This window comes from Triticum aestivum, chromosome 6B (genome assembly GCF_018294505.1).
Source record: "Triticum aestivum cultivar Chinese Spring chromosome 6B, IWGSC CS RefSeq v2.1, whole genome shotgun sequence".
Taxonomy (NCBI): Eukaryota; Viridiplantae; Streptophyta; class Magnoliopsida; order Poales; family Poaceae; genus Triticum; species Triticum aestivum.
In genome coordinates this window covers 255059414-255084879 of record NC_057810.1, presented here as the reverse complement: position 1 = coordinate 255084879, position 25466 = coordinate 255059414, and positions in this window count along the sequence as shown.

Sequence of the window (25466 nt, the reverse complement as noted above, 5' to 3'; positions counted from 1 at the left end):
GGAGCGACGACCGAGGTGGAGGCTCTCAAAAAGGAGCTGGCCGAGGCCAAAAAGAAAGCAGCAAAGGAGCAAGCCCCCCGTGAAAAACACGAGGCCAGGGTTAATGAGGCCCAACAAGAGCTCCAGGATGCCGTCAAGAAATGTGAGTCCTTGGAGCGCGATATTGCAGATCGAGAGATCGAACTCATGAAGGCTCGCCAGAGCACGCAAGATACCCGGGTGGAAGCACAGGGCGCCCTCCACGAAATCCAAGATGCCAAGAAAATTGTGGCGGGTAAGGCCTTCATTATGCAAAGCAAATATGTGAAGAAAGGGTATCTCTTACTAACCCGGATTTGGAGTTCTCCTGGGGCGTTTGTGGATCTGCCGCGCAGTGTTTTTGACACTGTGGAGTTCTTCTGAGCCAAAGAGGGGAGCTCGACGGAGAATCTATTCTTGTCACAATACCTTGCACCAGAACATCCGGTGCCCTTTAGCGATCAGCTAAAACAGCTGGTTGAACTGCATAGGGTGGCCGAACTGGCCATGAAGGATTTTATAGTCCGGCTATGGCCTGTCGAAGCCATACCCAACAGCTACTTCGGGCTTGTGAAGCGGCTGGTTAATGCCTGCCCCCGGCTTGATGTCCTCAAGAGGTCAGTCTGCATCGAAAGTGCACAGATGGCCTTCGCCCATGTCAAAGTTCAGTGGGTGAAGATGAATGCCGTCAAGCTCACGACCGAAGGACCGCCCGCTGGCAAGGAGCACCGCACACCCGAGCGGTATTTTGACGATGTCCTCGAGGGATCCCGCATTGTGGCAGAGCAATGTGCTAAGGATATTATCTTTGAATGAATACATTCATGTTATCCTATCATGTACTATGAAACAAGGTCATGATGTAATATAATGCTTGTTTTTTATTTAAATTTTTTCCTCATGTGCGGCCATTTTCATAGAATCTGAAAGTTGGCCAGTCGTCGGCTTCAGCCCCCACGTAGTTAGTATGGGGGTGTTCCGGATGGAATCTAAAGACTCTTGATCCAAAGGTTTGGTCCTTGAAGGAGGTGTTTAGCACAACAAACCAGGCAATCGGACTATGTGGCTTTATCACCCTCACTTAGTCATAGGAGTTTGACAATAGAAATTTAGGCGCAGTCCCTAGTATTCGTAAGTCCGAACTTGGGGTGTTGTAAACACCTAATCGGATGAAAACCGATTCATCGCATAATGCAGAAAAAATCGCAAAAGATTTGTAACCTCTCAAACAGCTGACCGGCTCACACCGCATCATGACAGTCAGTTTCCGGCTTTCTCTACTGAGGTGCTCATCCGGATAAACCAGGACACAATCATAGTAGTTCTCCCTTTACTACCCTAGCTGATATAGCGGAACGTAATGTAGTAAGCACAAGAGCCGGACAACCCAACTATTGACCAAAGACATGATTCGGAGCCGATGCATATAATGCTAAAGTTCGGGGTGCCAAACTATACTGTAAAAAAGTGTTCAGACTTTGTTGCCGTATTATGGGGCGTAATGAAGCCCCTGGCAAATTAAGGCGTACGAGACTGTACGTGTGCAATTGATAAGAATATAAAGAAAAAGAGAAATAAAATGAAGTAATAGGCTAATGCCGCAGGAATTTGGCCACAAACTATTTTCCATTATAGTTTGATTAATACGTCAAAGCATATTTCTACAAGTAGTACGTGCGATAAGCAACAGGGCTAATTAACCTTCCACGGCCAAGGGAGAGCTGCGTGCGGGTCCTTAAACAGGCATAACGATCGTTTAAAGAGACCACCTGGAAATTCCCTTATACGTCAATGCTTATTCTTGTCTTGGTGTATCCGTCCCTTGATAGGTCCAACAATCAGGCCACCAGGACAGGCCTGGAAAAAAAGAAACCTGAAAAGAAAAAGAAAAAGTGAAAGCATGTGGGTCCAGGGGAGGTTGAGCCGTATTATGGACCACAGTCTAGTTGTGCCTCCGTCTATGCCCACGGTATTTTGAGTGTGTAGTTATGTACGCGTGGTACGAGTGCCACCGTTTGGTCGGGACTGGGACGGAGGCTGAATTGCTAGTAAAGTGCTTGGGGAGCTAGAATGTCCAGCTGCAGAGTAGTTCGGACTCGTTTGATAGTGTCCGGGAGCATGGCCGCCGAATTAAGGTTCTGCCTGAAAAGGCCGCTCTGTGCTTCAGCTGCGAGGGTAGCGGTGTGCTCCTCGGTACGGAGGGAGCGTTCCGTGTTTCCATTGACTGTTATGACACCACGTGGTCCAGGAATCTTGAGCTTGAGATCAGCATAGTGTGGCACCACATTGAATCGAGCGAATGCGGTTCGTTCGAGCAGTGCGTGATAGCCACTGCACAAGGGGTGATATCGAAGATCAACTCTTTGCTTCGGAAGTTGTTCGGGGATCCGAAGACCACCTCAGTGTAATTGAGCCCGTACAACGGGCCTCTACACATGGTATGACACCTTTAAAGGTGGTTATTGTGGGCTTGATCCTTGAGGGATCAATACCCATTTTGCACACTGTATCCTGATAGAGCAGGTTCAGGCTGCTGCCACCGTCCAAGAGGACTCATGTAAGATGGAATCCATCAATGATTGGTTCGAGGACTAGTGCACCTGAACCGCCATGACGACCATGGCTTATACTTTGGGAGGACTAGTGGGCACTGGTCAGATGGTCCCTGCGATCGAAGGTGATTGGGCAAGACGACCATGGGTTAAACTTTGAGGCGACTAGCTCCATCGCGTAGATGTCCCTGAGCGCACGCTTGCGCTCCCTCTTGGGGATATGGGTAGCGTATATCATGTTCACCATTTTAAATTGGGGGGGAACTTCTTCTGTCCCCCTGTGTTCTGTGTCCAGGGCTCCTCGCCATCGTCCTTGCTTTGCGGCCCCTTCTCCTTGTTCTCGGCATTTAACTTGCCAGCCTGTTTAAAAACCCAATAGTCTTTGTTGGTATGATTGGCTGGTTTATCAGGAGTGTCGTGGATTTGACATGGACGATCGAGTATGTGGTCCAAGATGGACAAGCCCAGATTGTTTCTTTTATATGGCTTCTTCCACTGACTAGACTTAGAGCCACTGAATCCGGCGTTTACCACCGTGTGCTCGGTGTTGTCACCATTGCTTCGACGCTTGTGTTTGTTGCATCGGGGCTTGCCGTTGCTATTTCTGGCTTCAGAAGTGCCAGGTTTGCTTGTATCGTTATTGCTACGGGCTAGCCAGCTATCCTCGCCCATGTAGAAGCGGGTCATAAGCGTTGTGAGGGCTGCCATAGACTTTGGATTTTCTTGGCCGAGGTGTCGGGCGAGCCGTTCGTCATGGATGCTATGTTTAAAAGCCGCTAGGGCTTCGGCATCCGGACAGTCGACGACCTGGTTCTTTTTAGTTAAGAACCTAGTCCAGAATTTCCTGGCTGACTCTCCGAGCTGTTGAACTATGTGAGTTAAGTCGTCGGCATCTGGAGGTCAGACATATGTACCCTGGAAGTTTTCAAGGAAGGCGTCTTCCAAGTCTTCCCAGCTACTAATTGAGTTTTCAGGCAAACTGTTCAACCAGTGCCGAGCAGGTCCCTTGAGTTTTAGCGGGAGGTATTTGATGGTGTGATGATCATCACCGCGGGCCATATGAATATGCAGGAGAAAATCCTCAATCCATACCGCAGGGTCTGTTGTTCCATCATATGATTCGATGTTCATGGGTTTAAACCGTTCCGGGAATTCATGTTCCATTACTTCATCAGTGAAGCAAAGGGGGTGTGTGGCGCCTCTATATCGGGCCAATTCACGATGTAGCTCGGATGGAGTTCGTCTGTGGTTTTCGGCCCGGGCGTGGTTATGTTTGTCACGTCCGGTCGGATGGCCATCTTCACACATCGGGGCACGCCCCCGTGATATATAGATCGATCTGGTCTGACCTGCTCTATTTTCCAGGTCCTGTCGTAGGTCATATGTGTATCCCTGAGCTGTTGTATCTCTGTTTTTACGGCGAGGTAGTGCGGGCTGGTGTTCGGCTTGAGTTGCCGCTTTGTCCCGGCCACGTGGTGATCGGTCAGCCACATTACACGCTGGTAGCACGGGCTCCAACGCCTCTTCATCGAATTAGGGTAACAATTTGTGTTTCGGGTAACTTTTGGTCGGGCACTCGAGGCAGATTCCTCGGCAGCTAGGACATTAGTCCATCTGTCATTGAGTAGATCTTGATCTGCTTGAAGCTATTGCTGCTTCTTTTTCAGGCTCCTTGCAGTGGCTATTACCGGCGCTTAAAGCGCTCCTGATCAACGGGCTCCTCAGGCACGATAAAGTCTTTGTCGCCGAGGCTCGCCTCATCCTCGGAGGGTGGAAGATAATTACTGTCCTCCGAGTCTTTGTTAATGGCCTGTTCATCAGGGCTAACTCGCCCATCCTCCCGTTCATCCTGTTTGGAAGTTGGCTCAACGGGGTGTTCGTTGTCTTCGGCATCGTCCGGAGTATTATATTCTCATGTGCTGGTATTGATGTTTTCTCCACGGCGTGGTTTAGAACGGTGCCGCTAACGTCAGGCTTTGGCTGTATCTCAGGAGGCTTATCCTCGACTGGATCCTTCTCATTGTCGCTGTGGTTCTCTTTGCGTGTATCCACCATGTATACGTCATACGAGGAGGTGGCTGTCCAACGCCCTATAAGGGCTGGTTTTTGTGCCTGCTCCTCTCCGGCATTGTCGTCCATACCGTCGATGTCTTCGGAACCATAAACGAGCATGTCGGTAAGTCTTCGATAGTGGCTATGAAGTAGCTGGTGGGTGGGAAGTGGAATTCTGCATCATCAGCTTCCAATCCAAACCGGATATAGTTCTGCTGAGAGTCCACTGATAAGGAGAGACTTTTAATGAGTTTAGCACATCGCCTAAAGGTGAGTGCCGGAAGATGTCCGTGGAGCTGAATTCAACGATCGGCGCCTAATCAGGTTCGATGGCGCGGATGCACATGGTTCAGAACCTATAGCCGGAGATGAATCTGAGGTTCCGGTGACACAGGCCCCGCTCGAGGTTGGATCTGTGTGCGGCTCTAACACCGCTGAGTCTGCGGCTTCGGCAGCGGGGTTGAGCTTCCCGCCCCGGACGACACAATCTGCTCCAGATCCAGGGCCAGAGCAATTACAGGCGCTATCTCCTGGGCACGGTCCGATGATAGATTTAGGTCATGTTCATCGTGGTGGCAGGGAGCGGCGGCCATGGGCTCGAATTCATCGAAGATCAAGTCTCCACGGATATCGGCAACATAATTGAAGCTTCCAAACCTGACCTGATGGCTAGGGCCGTAGCTGTCGATCTGCTCTAGATGGCCAAGCGAGTTGGCCCGCAGTGCGAAGCTGCTAAGTATGAAGATCTGTCCAAGGAGGAAAACCTCCCCCTGGACTACATTGTTGTAGATGATTGACAGAGCCATCAAACCCTTCGATGACGATGCAGCGGAACTCTCAATGAAAGCACCAATGTCGGTGTCAAAACCAGTGGATCTCAGGTAGGGGGTCTTGAACTGTGCGTCTACGGTTGATGGTAATAGGAGGTAGAGGACATGATGTTTACCCAGGTTTGGGCCCTCTCTATGGAGGTAATACCCTACTTCCTGCTTGATTGATCTTGATGAATAGGAGTATTACAAGAGTTGATCTACCACAAGATCGTAATGGCTAAAACCCTAGAAGTCTAGCCTGTATGATTATGATTGCCTCTACGGACTAAGCCCTCCGGTTTATATAGACACTGGCGGGCACTAGGGTTGTACAAAGTCGGTTACAGAGAAAGGAATCTTCATATCTGGGTGCCAGGCTTGCCTTCCACGCCAAGGAGAGTCCCATCCTGACACCGATGAGAGTCTTCGGTCTTGTATCTTCACAGCCCATCAGTCCAGCCCACGTCAATAGGCCGGATGTCCGAGGACCCCTTAATCCAGGACTCCCTCAATAGTCACTAGCATCACACATGATTTCAAAGGGTAAATTCAATCAGGAGGCTGAACAATAGATGCAGAAATCAACGCTTTCTTAAGTATTTCAAATGCTTCTACACAATGATCATCAAAGACAAAAGGAACATCTTTTTGTAAGAGATTAGTCAGAGGCCTAGAAATTTTTGAGAAGTCTTTAATGAACCTCCTATAGAAACCGGCATGACCAAGAAAACTTCTTACACCTTTGATGTCCTTAGGACACGACATCTTTTCAATAGCATCAACTTTAGCTTTGTCAACTTCAATACCTCTTTCAGAAATTTTATGCCCCAAGACAATACCTTCATTAACCATAAAGTGGCACTTCTCCCAATTCAAGACAATATTAGTTTCTTCACATGTCTGCAAGACTCGATCAAGGTTGCTTAAGCAATCATCAAAATAAGTTCCATACATGGAGAAATCATTCATGAAAACCTCAACAATCTTTTCACTAAAGTCAGAGAATATTGCAGTCATACATCTTTGAAAGGTAGCAGGTGCATTACATAAACCAAAACGCATACGTCTATAAGCAAAGGTACCGAAAGGGCAAGTAAAAGTGGTCTTATCTTGATCCTCTTTTGACACAAGTATTTGAGAGAAACCAGAATAACCATCTAGAAAGCAAAAATTTGTATGTTTGGATAATCTTTCTAGCATTTGATCAATAAAAGGCAGAGGGTAATGATCTTTTCTAGTAGCTTTATTCAATTTGCGGAAATCAATTACCATTCTATAACCTGTAATAACTCTTTGTGGGATCAATTCGTCTTTCTCATTAGGAACAACAGTAATACCTCCCTTCTTAGGGACACAATGAACGGGACTTACCCACTGATTATCAGCAACAGGATAAATTATACCTGCCTCCAGAAGCTTTAGTATTTCATTTCTTACCACTTCTTTCATCTTAGGGTTTAACCATCGTTGGTGATCAGCAAGTGGTTTAGCATCTTTCTCCAATTTATTTTGTGCTGGCATAGAGTGGGGCTAACGCCCTTAAGATCATCAACAGTATATCCAATAGCAGCAAAGTGCTTCTTCAGAGTTTTCAATAATTTCTCTTCTTCCTGCTCTGAAAGGTTAGCACTAATAATAACAGGATATATCTTCTTTTCATCAAGATAAGTATATTTGAGAGTATCAGGTAAAGGTTTAAGCTCAAACACAGGATCACCCTCGGGTGGAGGAGGATCCCCTAGGATTTCAACTGACAAGTTGTGTATCAAAATGGGTCCCTATTTCAAGAATACTTCATCTATTTCCCTTCTTTCATTCATAAACATATCATTCTCATGGTCTAGCAAATATTGTTCTAAAGGATCATTTGGAGGTACGACAATAGAAGCAAGACCAATTATTTCATCTTTACTAGGCAATTCTTTATCATTGGGTTGTCTACGGAATTTAGCAAAGTTAAAATCATGAGACATATCCCCTAAACCAACAGTTACAATATCTTTTCCGCAATCTATCTTAGGATTAACGGTATTCAAGAAGGGTCTACCAAATATAATGGGACAAAAGTCATCTTGTGGGGAACCAAGAACAATAAAATTAGTGGGATATTTAACTTTTCCACACAAGACTTCAAAATCTCTAACAATCCCAATTGGTGAAATTGTATCTCTATTGGCAAGCTTAATTGTAACATCAATATCTTCTATTACAGCAGGTGCAATATCATGCATAATTTCTTTGTATAAGGAATGAGGTATTGTACTCGCACTAGCACCCATATCACATAAGCCATGATAACAATCATCTCCTATTTTAATAGAAACAACAGGCATGCCAACAATAGGTCTATGTTTATGTTTAGTATCAGGTCTAGCAATTCTAGCAGCTTCATCACAGAACTAAATAACATGCCCATCAATATTATTGACCAAGAGATCCTTAATCATAGCAATACTAGGTTAAACTTTAATTTGCTCAGGGGGTGTAGGTGTTCTAGCATTACTCTTATGAACCACAGTTGAAGCTTTAGCATAATCCTTTATTCTAACAGGGAAAGGTGGTTTCTCCATATAAGCAGTAGGAACAATAGGATCAACATTATAAGTGATAGTTTTTTCTTCAACTTTAATAGGTTCAACTACTTTTACTTCAATGGGAGGATGATATTTAAACCACTTCTCCTTAGGGATATCAACATGAGTAGCAAATGATTCACAGAAAGAAGCTGCTATCTCAGAGTCAAGTACATATTTAGTGTTAAATTCACGAAAAACATCGGTATCCATAAAAGATTTAACACAATCAAACTTAGGTGTTATACATGACTCCTTACCTTCGTCGAGATCCCAATCTTCAGAGTTGCGTTTAATTCTTTCCAATAAATCCCATCTGAATTCAATAGTGTTCATCATAAAAGAACCAGTTTAAGAACTATCGAGCATGGAGCGATTATTGAGAGAAAGCAGAGCATAAATTTTTTGAATAATAATTTCTCTTTAGAGATCATGATTGGGACATGAATATAACATTGACTTAAGCCTCACCCAAGCTTGAGCGATACTTTTTCCTTCGCGAGGCCGGAAATTTTATATATATATATATATATATATATATATATATATATATATATATATATATATATATATATATATATATATATATATATATATATATATATATATATATATATATATATAGGGTCGCGCTATTCGTCATCCTGGGTGAGGAATAGTTATTCTTCACCCCCCTCTATTTTAACATGAATGCACTTATGTTTCGTAAATTTTGTCTTATTTCAGACATAAAAGGAGAACGTAAGAAAATATATAATCGCCGTAAAAAATATTTTATGTTACGCAAATTTCAAACGTAAAAACATAGTGTAAAATGTATATAAAATGTAATTTTTCTGGTCTTCTGATATTTTTTTATGCTGAATTTTATGCAGTGAATTAATATGACTGTAACTATTATTTGAAACATAATTTATTTATGAAATGATCATAAGATTACCTCGGGTGAAGAATAACGTATTCTGGACCCTGGGTGATGAATAGTAACACTATATATATATATATATATATATCTGTGTGTGTGTGTGTGTGTGTAAAATTACGATCACGATGAACCAGATGCATAGGATAAAACTTCTGATGAAATTCTAGTTTCAATCAGTTGTAGTTCCACGATCCAATATCGTCACATAGCCTAAACCATGTCAATGCCTTTCCCTTCAAATATAAAGGTAAAACCTTCTTCTTGTTAACATCCTCGGGGATACCTGCAAGCTTAAATAATCCACAAACTTTATCCACATAGATTAGGTGCATATCGGGATGTAATGTTCCATCTCCTGTAAAAGGATTAGCTAGCAGTTTCTCTATCATACCCGAAGGAATTTCAAAGTAAACATTTTCAGTAGGTTCAGTATGTTGAGGAGTGAAGGTGTGTTGGGTTTGGGTTTTCCTTACTTGATGATTTTCGCTCAAAGTCCTTGGAGGATGGAATGCTCTCAAATGAGAAGTGTCATTTTCTCTCGAAGCATCCAACAAACTAGTTGTTGTAGGGGGTGTCTATTTATAGCCTAGGGAGCAGCTCGACATGATAAGACATAAATGCCCTTCAATGATATGACCGTTAGGTGGGTAGATATTTTTGGGACAGCTGGCGCAAAGCACAACAACTGTCGGAAATTTGACTCTCAAATTCCTCAGGGCTATCATGTTCCTCACTGTGTAGGCAATCCGCACTAGAGAATTCCTAACTCCTCTGTCAGAACAAATTCCTCAGTGACCAGAAGAACTTCGTCTCTGTCACTGAAGAAATTGATTGAACTGTATGATATTTCCAATGGCTTCACTCGAAGTGATTGGTAGGTGTAGGATTTTGAGTTGAGCATCACATGGAAAATTTTCCTTAGTATTTCCTCGACCCCCTTTAACAGTACGGTGTTTCCTATGACTCGAGAAAGAGAAAATGAAACTACGAAAACAAAAGTCTTCACGCTTCATGTTCCTCGAATGAATGCCAAGTCTTCAAGGTCACACCAAATTCTTCACTTTCAAAGTCTTCAGAAAGTCTTCAGAAATCCAAAGCCTTCAGTCGAAGAACTTCATTTTTAGGGGTCGACTTTCTCTGTAAATATGAAACTCCTCATAGACTTATAGACCTGTGTACACTCACAAACGCATCAGTCCCTTAACCTATTAGTCTTCAATATACCAAAATCACTAAGGGGCACTAGATGCACTTACAGTCTCCCACTTTTTGGTGATTGATGACAATATAGGTTAAGTTTTCAACGGGGATAAACATATGAAGTGTAAATACTGATATTGAGGAATTTGATTGCAAGATATAGAAGAACCCCCCCTGAAGATGTGCATAGTGATTTGGATAATCAGGAATGATAATATTTTCAATAACATTCCAACCCGCATTGACAGATGGAAATTCATCTTCCTCTCAGAACTACACCTGCTCAAATTCTGAATTAAGGAGAAGTTTTCATCTTCTTTCATTTCATGGTTGGACAATCTTGTCCTATAATTTTTTTATTGTTGTTTTCTTAGTTGGACCTTTTAGACTAGTTTTTTTTCTTTGGGGCTTATCTCAAGCCTTGTATGTTTGAACTCTCTTTTATATAATATTAAAAAAATTGCAGTGGGGTTTTGCCCTACTGTGTACAGTCAAAAAAAGATGTGCATAGTGAGGAGTTTGCTTTTGAAGCAATGCACACTTGAAGAGTATACTCATGGAGAACTCCCCCTATGTCTTGTAATTCATACACACATTTGCCATATAATCTGAAGAATTTGAAATGCATGATGAAATATGGTGACTGATGTAATTCAGCATGCGTGCATTGATACTAATGAGGAATAAGCATGTAGATGAACTCAGCAGAAGTATCAGGCCACCATAGAGTTTAAGTTTACAACTCGATCTAGCAAAGTCATCAGAAGAACAAGAGTTGTAACTTAGCAAAAAAAATTGCCCATATAAGATAGACCCACTTGAAGACTAACTCAAATTTATCCCCCTTTGTCATCGAATGACCAAAAGGGTTGAAAATGAGTACTAACACCCCTGAAGAATATCATGATGATGGAGGAGCGCCGGCATTGTTGGGGCCGTGTGTCGTTGTAGGGCCTGCCGCAGTGTCGTTCAAGTCTTCACACTCGTCCGTGTCACGTGATGAAGAATACGAACTGGCTACAAAGGGAGGAACCTTGACCTTCTTGTATTTCTTTGGTGGAGGAGCAGACCAGTCTAAATCTTCCTTGAAACCCATTTGCTTCAGGTCTTCTTGACCATATAGATGTGACAGAATAGCCCAGGTGCGATTGAAGACTCCATGGAGGTAGTAATGGTTTTTCTTCACTACATTATGTGTAGTAGTCATGTTGTGAAGAATAGAACCAAATTGACGCTTAACCCATTTGTGGTTTCAATCCACCTTCTGGTGAAGACTAAGAAGCAGGTCACGGTCAGTCATCACGCGAGGAGTAGTGGCTTGAGGATTTGGCTTGGATGCATTGGCAGCAGAATCATGACTGGCAGAGTCATCATTGGTGGAATAAGATGCAGCTTTGCGAAACTGACCATCCAGTGGATGAATGACTTCCTCGACAATAGAAGGTGCCTTGCCCTTCTCATCAGCCGACGAATATGTCCGCTTCAGGACTTCAATCGGGGGGCAAGTAGCTGAGGTGATTCTGAAAATCAGCTTTGTAATTGAGTGAAGACCTTGTTCTTAGGAATCTCGTAATCCAAGGAGCATAAGGCTTCATCTCAAATGGAGAAAGTGTAACATTTGCCAGAGTCCTCATGAAGAAATCATGATAATTGACAGGGATGCCATGCATGATGTTGAATAGCACATTCTTCATGATGCCAACAATTTCCTCATGAGATGAGTTGTGGACTTTGATAGGACTTAAAGTCTTCGTCAAAATGCGATAGACTGTTCTTGGCACATACAGTAGTTCCTTCACGAGGAATTTGATCCTTGGGACTTGACCGGGCTTCAAAGGCTTCATTAGCACTTGCATGTAATTAGCTGTAAGTTCAGGTTCTTGGTATAGACAACGAGCACCTTTAGGTGGAGGACTGATTGGCAGGGCATGAAGTAATTCAGAGGCCGGTGCTTTGTAATGAATATTTTCGGTCATCCATTCCAACACCCAAGTGTTGATATCATCAGCATCACCTGTGATGTGCAGCGTTGCGTAGAACTGAAGAATAAGATCTTCATTCCAATCAACAATGTCAGAGCAAAAGTTGAGTAGTCCTGCATCATGAAGCACACTAAGGACTGGAGAGAAGCAAGGCATTGATTCCATATCCATGTGAGGAATATGCTCGTGGTGAAAGACTTTGTGTTTGTTGAATAGCAGTGAAGAATAGAAGTTTTCCTGCTGGCAGTCCAGAAGCGCTTTCGTCTAAGACGAGCAGAGTCATATGGGTTGAATTTAGTGAAGAACACATGCTCACCGAAGAAATCATCAGCCTTGAATTTCTACTTCTTTGAGAAGGGATCCTTTGTCTTGGCGTGAGGAGTATCGGTCAATTGCATTACTACCTTAGGAATCGCAATCTCGGGCTCCACAGGCTGAGGAATTTCAGGCTCTTCTTCAGTGACAGCCTGGGTCTTCAATTCTTCATTAACATATTCATCAGCACTAGTGGCTGGAATTTCTACATGGACAGATGGAGTTGCATGAAGTTCTTCAGATCCCATTTGTACTTCAGTAGCAACAGGGGACTGAGGAATTGATTGAAGTGGGGTGAACAGTGGATAGTTGGGGTGCTGACTTTCCCAAAAGTCATCGTTCAACACGGGTGTGGTACAACCAATGTCCACATCTTCATCTTACATTTCTTCAATGCCAACCTCTTTAGTAGTAAACTGACGCATAGGCGAGGAGACAACATGTGTTGAAGGGATTGCATCCACTTCAATTTCTTCATCCAACTGCTCTGATGAAGCACCAGAAGGAATTTCTTCATCTGATTCACTTGGAATCACATAATCTTCATCAAAAGGAACAAGGTCCTTTGATGGCATTAATGAGACAGGAACGACATCAATTGGGTTGTCAATTGAGCTTGTCAAAGGCTTCATATTCTTCGGAGCTAAAGGATCTGATGAAGTTGATGCCTTCCTTTTCTTCATAGTTGCACGCTCTGCAGCCTTGGTCATCTTCACATCTGATGCAGATGGAAGGATTCGAGTTTGTGTTGGTGCAGGAGGAGCAGAGGAATTTCGTTCATTTTCTTTAGGCACAACTGATGAAGTTGCCCTGACTACTTCATTTTCTTCAGGCACAACACTAGTGGATGCCCTAGCAATTTCTTCAGCGGCTAGAATGCAGTCATCAGCCCTGGTACTTTCATTTTCTTCAGTAGCCTGATTGTCATCAGCGGTGCTGGCACATTCTTCAGTAGGCTGTGTAGATGCATCAGCCTCAGGAATTTCTTGTTGCGTTGGGGTTGCAACATTTGATGTGAATTTTTTAGACAACTTCACAAACCTGACTTTGGCTCCAAGCCAGTCAACATAGTAACAACCAAATTCATCACTCAGTTGCTTGATCTCAGCTTGTAAGGCAACGAGTTGTTCAGGGGAAAGCTTCAGAACGTTTTCCCTCAAAAAGCGCTCTTTCTTATATTGCGTTTTCTTCAGTCTTCTTCCTTCTTCATATTTACATTTTTCCTCTTCAATGAAGGCAGTCAAAACATGACTTTGACCAGAAGTTAGGTTCATCTCCGGCAAAGGTGTGTTCGGGTCCTTGTGCCATAGATCAATGAAATCTAGGATCAACTTCGGATCCAGTAACATTGGCACATTGCTTCCTTTGGCTCTAGCGGTCCTGGCCTGCTTGTCTGTGATGATTTCGGCAAGTTCTTCATCATTAGCCTCGTCATCATCAAACGACACTTGAAAGGCGACCTGCTTCTTGTGAGGACTTCGTCGAGAGCCTCGTCTAGCAGTGGCCTTTTTCTTCAGCAGAGAGGGGCTAGTTGAGGAATTTGGTGCAGTTGAGGAACTTGCCGAAGCTCCTGAGGCAATTGAGATGCCTGTAGTCCTTTGGCACGTGGCGAGATGCACAGGTGCAGAGGATTTAGTTGGAGCAGCTGAGGACTTTGTTGGAGGAGCTGACAATTTTTAAGGAGTAGGAGGAGTGTGAGGGGTTGGCCGTGAGGGCTTTGAAGAATCTGGCCGTGAGGGCATTGCTGAGGAACTTGGCCATGAGGGCATTGAGGGTGAAGCACTTGGCTTATGAGCAGGCTTCTTAGCCATGGCCTTCTTTGGCTTGCTTGCAGAGGCTTCAACAGCGGTAGGAGCAGCAATAGAGTCTTCATTGAATTTCCTCACTGTTTCTTTTGCCTGTTTGGCCAGTTTGGCCTGGCGCTTTGCCCATTCATCAGGATAGTCCTCACCGCGCTTGAGGCTGGTGGGATCTACCAATTGGCCAGGTGCCAACGGAGGTCTTGGGCATGGAGGATTGAGAGCGAATTTCTTCATATACTTGGGAGTAACATATCTGTACTCCCTCCATTCCCGTGCCCATCTCCGCTCTATCCTCTGTATGCGCACCTTGCGCTGATTTTTGTCCTCCTTGCCAAATTTGGCCTCATCAGGAGCGCAATAATCCCTATATATGTCATCAGGGATCTCGAAAGCAGTATTGACCTCAGGCCTCTTTCCAACCTTCTGTGGCTTCTTACCATCAGCCATTTTCTTCAGCTGAGGAATTTGAACAATGGAATTCTCTGAAGATGTATGCAACTTTTCTTCGAGGAACGCTGCAAATGAGTTAAGTTGATGAGAACCTAGTGATTCAGCAGCAGACATGAGTACCTGTGAACAGAGTATAGTTGCGAGGAATTTGGAGAGGTCATATGCGTTCATAGAAGGTTTTTCAAAAAGAATAAGTTTGAGGAATTTGACTAGATGAGTCTTGAAGAATTTCACTAAGAGTTCTTTGTCTTAGGTTCCAGAGTTGTATAGATCGAAGATCCACACAATTGAGGAATCTCGAAGAAAAATTATTGCTTAGAGAAACGAATTAAGAGCAGATGACATGTGTGGTGTTCAGTGTGTGAAGATTTGAAGAATATACACCTTTGAAGATTTTGAAGAAAACATTTGAATCAAAGAGGGTAGTAAAAGTAACTTTTAATTACCCTTGATGAAGAACACGACAAACTGGGATGTGTAGATGTGAAGTTTGTCAGTTCAGATGTTCCACGCCCTAACTCGGCAGAGGAAGACAGCTACGGCAGCGACGAAGTGAAGAAATCCGCAGCCGGCGCGAGTACGATGGCGACGAGGTCGAGGCAGTGGAGCTCTTCCTCACCGGAGATGATGAAGTAGCGGAAGCGCTAGGGTTTGAGAAGCTTGAGCGGGAGTGAGAACGAGCGGAGTAAAAACGAAGTGAGGAAGGGGAGGGGTAATTATAATCAGAGTGAAAAACTGTACGCCCAAGGAAATTGGACGAACGTACCCCTGACCCTTCTCATTCGCTTGACATGTGTCACCCACGTACTGAAAGGTGGCGATCGTGTAAGATCGTGGGTGAATAGATAACTATTATTGTGGGATGCGGAACGGTTGAGCGGTAAAGCCGAAAATTTAGATAAGATAAGTTAAAAGTTCCATTCGCAAATTCTTCAGCTGACAAGTACACAGTGAAGATTTTGAACGAGTTTCAAATAGAATGAACATGAAGAATTTGTGAAAAGATTCGGTTGAGTTTAGCATAGAGGGGGAAGGGTCCGATCACATTCACTTAGCAGAAAAAGCAGCTTGAAGAAATAGCAATAAGTGAACGTTGTATATGTGTGTGTGTGTGTATATATATATATATATATATATATATATATATATATATAGCCAATGAAGAAAAACAACAAAGACAGTGAAGCCAATGCAAAGTTGAAGAATTTGAACAACCGAGGAATTTCAAAAACTAAGGAAAAACTCAAATTGAAGATTTTCAACTTTTGGTGGTGGCGTGACCCACCGTATAAGAATGATGATTTTAGACACCGCGTATAATTGTCGTAGGGTTCTGAGAATCAAATTCTTTGTTAATTTCTTCACACTTAGAGTGTTAGTCTTCATTGATTGAAGAAAAACTTTTCTTCTCGTGTTGCACATCTATGTCATCAATTTTGCATAAGTGTTAGGATGAGTGTCCTTTTCAAAGAACATTCAAAGATTCTAGGATATTTAGCTCACACCTCAACTTGCTAAATCTCTTCTCATCCAAGGGCTATGTGAAGATATCGGCTAGCTGTTCTTCAGTCCGTACATGCTCAATAGAGATGTCGCCCTTCCACACATGATCACGAAGAAAATGATGATGAATTTGGATGTGCTTTGTCTTCGATTGCTGGCCTGGGTTGTGAGCAATCTTGATTGCACTCTCATTGTCACAGTAGAGAGGCACATTCTTCATGTTGATGTCATAGTCCTTGAGAGTTTGCTTCATCCACAGCAATTGAGCACAGCAAGAACCAGAAGGAATGTACTCAGCTTCAGCTATAGATAGTGATACGCAGTTCTGTTTCTACGAGGACCAACAGACCAAAGATCGTCCGAGGAAATGGCATGTGCCAGATGTTGACTTGCGGTCCAGACGATCACCAGCATAGTAGAGTCTCAATGTCCAATGAGATCAAAAGCCGAGCCCTTGGGGTACCATAATCCAAGTGTTGGTGTGTGATCTAGATATCCAAGAATATGCTTCACAACCTTATGGTGTGATTCCTTCAGTGTAGCTTGAAATCGGGCACACATGCAAACACTAAGCACAATATCTGGCCTAGATGCACATAAATACAATAAAGAGCCAATCATGGAGTAGTATTTCCTCAATACATCTTTGAGGTATTTCTCCTGAGATATGAATATGCCATTGCGCTATTGACGAATTTGAAGTCCTAACAAGAATTTCAATTCTCCCATCATAGACATTTGATATTCTTCACTCATCATATAGGAAAATTCATCACTATAATGTTGGTCAGTACAGCCAAAAATGATGTCATCAACATAAATTTGGCACACAAACAATTCACCATCATAAGATTTAGTGAAAAGAGTTGGGTCGAGTGAACCAGGTTTGAAGCCTTTCTTCATGAGGAATTCCTTCAAAGTATCATACCACGCCCGAGGGGCCTGCTTGAGGCCATACAGGGCCTTATTGAGTCTGAAGACGTTGTCAGGATGCTTTGGATCTTCAAAACCTGGGGGCTGAGCAACATATACTTCTTCCTCAAGCTTTCCATTGAGGAATGCACTTTTCATATCCATTTGTTGTAAGATGATATCATGATGGTTAGCATAAGCAAGTATTATGCAAATAGCCCCAAGTCTAGCAACAGGTGCAAAAGTTTCATCGAAATCAATTCCTTCAACCTGTGTGTAGCCTTGAGCTACAAGTCGTGCCTTATTCCTCACCACAAGGCCATTTTCATCTTGCTTGTTGCGGTAGATCCACTTTGTGCCAATGATATTGTGCTTGCGAGGATCTGGACGTTTGACCAGTTCCCAGACGTTGTTGAGCAAGAACTGATGTAATTCTTCTTGCATAGCTTGAATCCACTCAGGCTCCAGAAATGCTTCATCTACCTTAGTGGGCTCTGTGATAGAGACAAAAGCAAAGTGCCCACAAAAGTTAGACAAATGTGAAGCTCTTGAGCGTGTGAGGGGACCTGGTGCTTCAATGTCATCGATGATTCTCTCAATTTGCACTTCCTTTGCAACGCGAGGATGAGCAGGTTGTCATCGAGGAATTTGATCCGCATTTTCTTCAGGACCATTTTCCTCAGCACCATTTTCTTCAGGTGCACCAGTTCAATTTTCTTCACGTCCTGGAATGAATTCTTCAGCAAATTCTTCGGTAGGAATGACATCCTCAGTAGCCTTGAACTTGATAGATTCCTCAGGTGCTGGTTCATCTATCACAGAAGGTAGGTTCTCTCTTTGCGAGCCATTAGTTTCATCGAACCACACATCTACAGTTTCAACAACTTTGTGAAGAACGTTGTTGAGGACTCGTTAGGTGTGCGAGTCCTTTACGTAACCAAGCATAAAACCCTCATGTGCTTTCGGTGCAAATTTAGAATTGTGATGAGGATCTCTAATCCAACATTTAGCACCGAAGACTTTGAAATAACTCACATTGGGTTTGTTGTTAGTGAGGAGTTCATAAGCAGTCTTCTTGAAGAATTTGTGAAGATATACTCTATCGATGATGTGGCACGCAGTATCAATTGCCTCAATCCAGAAACGACGAGGCGTATTGTATTCATCAAGCATAGTGCGAGCCATCTCAACAAGATTTCTGTTCTTGCGCTCCACGACGCCATTCTGCTGAGGAGTATAAGGAGAAGATAACTCATGAGTAATACCATGTTCATCAAGATAGTCATCAAGACCGGAATTCTTGAACTCAGTCCCATTGTCACTTCTGATGTGCTTGATCTTCACACCAAAGTTGGTTGAAGCCCTATAGGAAAATCCTTTGAAGACTTACTGCACCTCATGTTTGTAAGTGACAATGTGCACCCATGTGTAACGAGAATAATCATCAACAATAACAAAGCCATATAGAGATGCATCATTTGTAACAACAGAATAATGATTAGGACCAATGAGATTCATGTGAAGCAATTCAAATGGACGAGTGGTAGTCATGATAGTCTTTTCTGGATGCTTGGCCTTAGTCATCTTTCCAGCTTCACACGCTCCACACAAATGATCCTTGAGGAATTTGACATTCTCAATGCCAATGACATGCTTCTTCTTCGCAAGCGTGTGCAGATTCTGTTGGGTAACGTAGCACAAATTCAACAGTTTTCTACGCAACACCAAGATCAATATATGGAGTAATCTAGCAACGAGGAGAAGGGAGTGCATCTACATACCCTTGTAGATCGCTAAGCGGAAGCGTTCAAGTGAACGGGGTTGATGGAGTCGTACTCATCGTGATCCAAATCACCGATGATCCTAGCGCCGAACGGAGTGCACCTCCATGTTCAACACACATACGGTTGGGAGAGACATCTCCTCCTTTTTGATCCAGCAAGGGGAGGAGAGGTTCACGGAGATCCAGCAGCACGATGGCGTGGTGGTGGAAGTAGCGGGATCCCGGCAGGGCTTCGCCAAGCGCAAGCGGGGAGGAAGAGGTGTCACGGGAGGGAGGGAGGCGCCAGGGACTCAGGTGCGGCTGCCCTCCCTCCCCTCCACTATATATAGGGGCCTAGGGGGGCGCCGGCCCCCTTGGAGATCCAATATCAAGGGAGGGCAGCGGCCAAAGGGGTGGCTTGCCCCCCAAGGCAAGTGAGGCGCCCCCACCCCTAGGGTTTCCAACCATAGGCGCAGGGGGGGCCCAAGGGGGGCGCACCAGCCCACCAAGGGCTGGTTCCCATGCCCCTTCAGCCCATGAGGCCCTCCGGGATAGGTGGCCCCACCCGGTGGACCCCCGGGACCCTTTCGGTGGTCCCAGTACAATACCGATGACCCCCGAAACTTTCCCGGTGGCCGAAACTGGACTTCCTATATATAAATGTTTACCTCCGGACCATTCCGGAACTCCTCGTGACATCCGGGATCTCATCTGGGACTCTGAAAAACTTTAGAGTTACCGCATACTAATATCTCTACAACCCTAGCGTCACCGAACCTTAAGCGTGTAGACCCTACGGGTTCGGTAACCATGCAGACATGACCGAGACAACTCTCCAGCCAATAACCAACAGCGGGATCTGGATACCCATGTTGGATCCCACATGTTCCACGATAATCTCATTGGATGAACCACGATGTCGAGGATTCAATCAATCATGTATTCTATTCCCTTTGTCTACCGGTATAGTACTTGCCCGAGATTCGATCGTCGGTATCCCGATACCTTGTTCAATCTCGTTACCGGCAAGTCTCTTTACTCGTTCCGTAACACATCATCCCATGATCAACTCCTTGATCACATTGTGCACATTATGATGATGTCCTATCTAGTGGGCCCAGAGATACCTCTCCGTCACACGGAGTGACAAATCCCAGTCTTGATTCGTGCCAACCCAACAGACACTTTCGGAGATACCCGTAGTGCACCTTTATAGCCACCCAGTTACGTTGTGACGTTTGGTACACCCAAAGTATTCCTACGGTATCCGGGAGTTGCACAATCTCATGGTCTAAGGAAATGATACTTTACATTAGAAAAGCTTTAGAATACGAACTACACGATCTTTGTGCTAGGCTTAGGATTGGGTCTTGTCCATCACCTCATTCTCCTAATGATGTGATCCCGTTATCAACGACATTCAATGTCCATGGTCAGGAAACCGTAACCATCTATTGATCAACGAGCTAGTGAACTAGAGGCTTACTAGGGACATGGTGTTGTCTATGTACCCACACATGTACCTGAGTTTCCTATCAATACAATTATAGCATGGATAATAAACGATTATCATGAACAAGGAAATATAATAATAATAACTAATTTATTATTGCCTCTAGAGCATATTTCCAACAGTCTCCCACTTGCACTAGAGTCAATAATCTAGTTCACATCGCCATGTGATTAACACTCACAGGTCACATCGCCATGTGACCAACATCCAAAGAGTTTACTAGTGTCAACAAACTAGTTCACATCATCATGTGGTTAAGACTCAATGAGTTCTGGGGTTTGATCATGTTTTGCTTGTGAGAGAGGTTTTAGTCAACGGGTCTGCAACATTCAGATCCGTATGTACTTCACAAATCTCTAGGTCATATTGTAAATGTTGCTTCCACGCTCCACTTGGAGCTATTCCAAATGGTTGCTCCACTATATGTATCCGGTTTGCTACTCAGAGTCATTCGGATAGGTGTTAAAGCTTGCATCGACGTAACCCATTACGCCGAACTCTTTATCACCTCCATACTCGAGAAACATGTCCTTATTACTCCAAGGACAATTTTTGGCCACTGTCCAATGATCCATTCCTGGATCACTCTTGTACCCCCTTGCCAGACACGTGGCAAGGTACATATCAGGTGCGATACAAAGCATGACATACTGTATAGAGCCTATGGCTAAGGCATAGGGGACGACATTCGTCCTTTCTCTTTCTTCTGCCGAGGTCATGTCTTGAGTCTTACTCAATACTCACACCATACAGCCAAGAACTCCTTCTTTGCCGATCCATTTTGGACTCCTTGAAAATCTTCTCACGGTATGTGTTCATTTGAAAGTACTATTAAGCATTTTGATCTATCTTATAGATCTTGATGCTTATTGTTCAAGTAGCCTAATCCAGGTTTTCCATTGAAAAATACTTTTCAAATAACCCTATATGCTTTCCAGAAACTCTACATCATTTCTGATCAACAATAGTCAACAACATATACTCATTAGAAATTCTATAGTTCTCCCACTCACTTCTTTGGAAATACAAGTTTCTCATAAACTTTGTACAAACCCAAAATCTTTGATCATCTCATCAAAGCGTACATTCCAACTCCTAGATGCTTACTCTAGTCCTTAGAAGGGTTGCTGGAGCTTTGCATACTTGTTAGCATCTTTCAGGATTGACAAAACCTTCTGGTTGTATCACATACAACCTTTCCTCAAGAAAATTGTCGAGGAAATAATGTTTTGACATCCTATCTGCAAGATTTCATAAATAATGCAGTAACTACTAATCCAATTCCAACAGACTCTTAGCATCACTACGAGTGAGAAAACCTCACCGTAGTCAACTCCTTGAACTTGGCGGAAAACATCTTAACAACAAGTCGAGCTTTCTTAATGGTGATACTTACCATCATTGTCCGTCTTCCTTTTAAAATCCATCTATACCCAATAGCCTTACGACCATCAAGTAGTTCTTCCAAAGTCTATACTTTGTTTTTACACATGGATCCTCTCGGATTTTATGGCCTCGAGCCATTTTTGGAATCTAGGCCCACCATCGCTTCTCCATAGCTCGTAGGTTCATTGTTGTCTAGCAACATGACTTCCAAGACAGGATTACGTACCACTCTGAAGTAGTACGCATCCTTGTCATCCTACGAGGTTTGGTAGTGACTTGATCTGAAGTTTCATGATCACTATCATCAGCTTCCACTTCAATTGGTGTAGGCGCCATAGGAACGACTTCCTGTGCCCTGCTACACACTAGTTGAAGTGACGGTTCAATAACCTCATAAAGTCTCCACCATCCTCCCACTCAAATCTTTCAAGAGAAACCTTTCCTCGAGAAAGGACTCAATTCTTGAAACAATCACTTTTGCTTCCAGATCTGAAATAGGAGGTATACCCAACTGTTTTGGGTGTCCTATGAAGATGCATTTATCCGCTTTGGGTTCGAGCTTATCAGGCTGAAACCTTTTTCACATAAGCGTCGCATCCCCAAATTTTTAAGAAACGACAGCTTAGGTTTCTCTAAACCATAGTTCATATGGTGTCATCTCAACGGAATTGTGTGGTGCCTTATTTAAAGTGAATGTGGTTGTCTCTAATGCCTAACCCATAAACGATAGTGGTAATTTGATAAGAGACATCATGGTATGCACCATATCCAATAGGGTGCAGTTATGATTTTCGGAAACACCATCACACTATGGTGTTCCAGGCGGTATTAGTTGTGAAACAATTTCCAAGATGTCTTAATTCTGTGCCAAACTTGTAACTTATATATTCATCTTTATGATCATATCATAGACATCTTATCCTCTTGTCACGACGATCTTCAACTTCACTCTGAAATTACCTGAACCTTTCAATAATTCAGACTTGTGTTTCATCAAGTAAATATACTCAGTATCTACTCAAATCATCTGTGAAGTAAGAACATAACGATATCTACTGCGTGCCTCAGCACTCATTGGACTGCACACATCAAATGTATTACTTCCAACAAGTTGCTTTCTTGTTCCATCTCACTGAAAACGAGGCTTTTCAGTCATCTTGCCCATGTCGTATGATTTGCATGTCTCAAGTGATTCAAAATCAAGTGAGTCCAAACGGTCCATCTGCATGGAGTTTCTTCATGCGCATATACCAATAGACATGGTTCACATGTCTCAATCTTTTCAAAAACGAGTGAGTCCAAAGATCCATCAATATGGAGCTTCTTCATGCGTTTTATACCAATATGACTTAAGTGGCAGTGCCACAATTATGTGGTACTATCATTACTATCTTATATCTTTTGGCACGAACATGTGTATCACTATGATCGAGATTCAATAAACCATTCATTTTAGGTGCAAGTCCGTTGAAGGTATTATTCAGATAAACAGAGTAACCATTATTCTCCTTAAATGAATAATCGTATTGCAATAAACATAATCCAATCATGTTTATGCCCAACGCAAACACCAAATAACAATTATTTAGGTTTAACACCAATCTCGATGGTAGAGGGAGCATGCGATGCTTGATCACATCAACCTTGGAAACACTTCCAACACACATCGTCATCTCACCTTTAGCTAGTCTCCGTTTATTCTGTAGCCTTTTATTTCGAGTTACTAACACTTAGCAACCGAACCAGTATCGAATACCCTGCTGCTACTAGGAGTACTAGTAAAGTACACATTTAATATAATGTATGTCCAATACAAACGTCTGTCAACCTTGCCAGCCTTCTCATCTACCAAGTATCTAGGGTGGTTCTGCTTCAGTGACCGTTCCTCTTATTACAGAAGAACCTAGTCTTGGGCTTGGGTTCAACTTCGGGATTCCTCACTCGAGCAGCAACTGATTTGTCGTTTCATGAAGTATCCCTTTCTTGCCCTTGCCCTTCTTGAAACTAGTGGTTTTAACTAACCATCAACAATTGATGCTCCTACTTGACTTCTACTTTCGCGGTGTCAAACATCGCGAGTAGCTCAAGGATCATCATATCTATCCATGATATGTTATAGTTCATCACGAAGCTCTAGTAGCTTGGTGGAAATGACTTTGGAGAAATATCACTATCTCATCTGGAAGATTAACTCCCACTCGATTCAAGTGATTGTTGTACTTAGACAATCTGAGCACAATCTCAACGATTGAGCTTTTCTCCCTTAGTTTGCAGGCTAAGAAACTCGTGGGAGGTCTTATACCTCTTGACGTGGGCACAAGCCTAAAATCCCAATTTCAGCCCTCGAAACATCTCATATGTTCCGCGACGTTTCGAAATTGTCTTCGGTGCCTCAACTCTAAACCGTTTAACATTACTAAACTATCACGTAGTTATCAAAACGTGTATGTCAGATGTTCGCAACATCCACAGATGACGTTCGAGGTTCAGCACACCGAGCGATGCATTAAGGACATAAGCCTTCTACGAAGTAATGAGGACAATCCTCAGTTTACAGACCTAGTCCGCATAATTGCTACTATCAACTTTCAGCTAAATTTTCTCTAGGAACATATCTAAAACAGTAGAACTAAAGCGTGAGCTATGACATAATTTGCAAAAACCTTTTGACTATGTTTAGGATAATTAAGTTCATCTTATGAACTCCCACTCAGATAGACATCCCTCTAGTCATCTAAGTGATTACATGGTCCGAGTCAACTAGGCCGTGTCTGATCATCACGTGAGACGTACTAGTCATCATCGGTGAACATCTTCATGTTGATCATATCTACCATACGACTCATGCTCGACCTTTCGGTCTCTTGTGTTCCGAGGCCATGTCTGTACATGCTAGGCTCATCAAGTCAACCTAAGTGTTTCGCGTGTGTAAATATGGCTTACACCCGTTGTATGTGAACGTTAGAATCTATCACACCCGATCATCACGTGGTGCTTCGAAACAATGAACTTTCGCAATGGTGCACAGTTAGGGGGAACACTTTCTTGAAATTTTAATGAGGGATTATCTTATTTACTACCGTCGTTCTAAGCAAATAAGATGCATAAACATGATAAACATCACATGCAATCAAAAGTGACATGATATGGCCAATATCATTTTGCTCCTTTTGATCTCCATCTTTGGGACTCCATGATCATCATCGTCACCGGCATGACACCATGATCTCCATCATCGTGTCTCCATGAAGTTGTCTCACCAACTATTACTTCTACTACTATGGCTAACGGTTTAGCAATAAAGTAAAGTAATTACATGGCGTTGTTTATTGACACATAGGTCATACAATAAATTAAGACAACTCCTATGGCTCCTGCCGGTTGTCATACTCATCGACATGCAAGTCGTGATTACTATTACAAGAACATGATCAATCTCATACATCACATATATTATTCATCACATTCTTTTAGCCATATCACATCACATAGCATAGCCTGCAAAAACAAGTTAGACATCCTCTAATTGTTGTTTGCATGTTTTACGTGGCTGCTATGGGTTTCTAGCAAGAACGTTTCTTACCTACGCAAAAACCACAACGTGATATGTCAATTGCTATTTACCCTTCATAAGGACCCTTTTCATCGAATCCGATCCGACTAAAGTGGGAGAGACCGGCACCCGCTAGCCACCTTATGCAACAAGTGC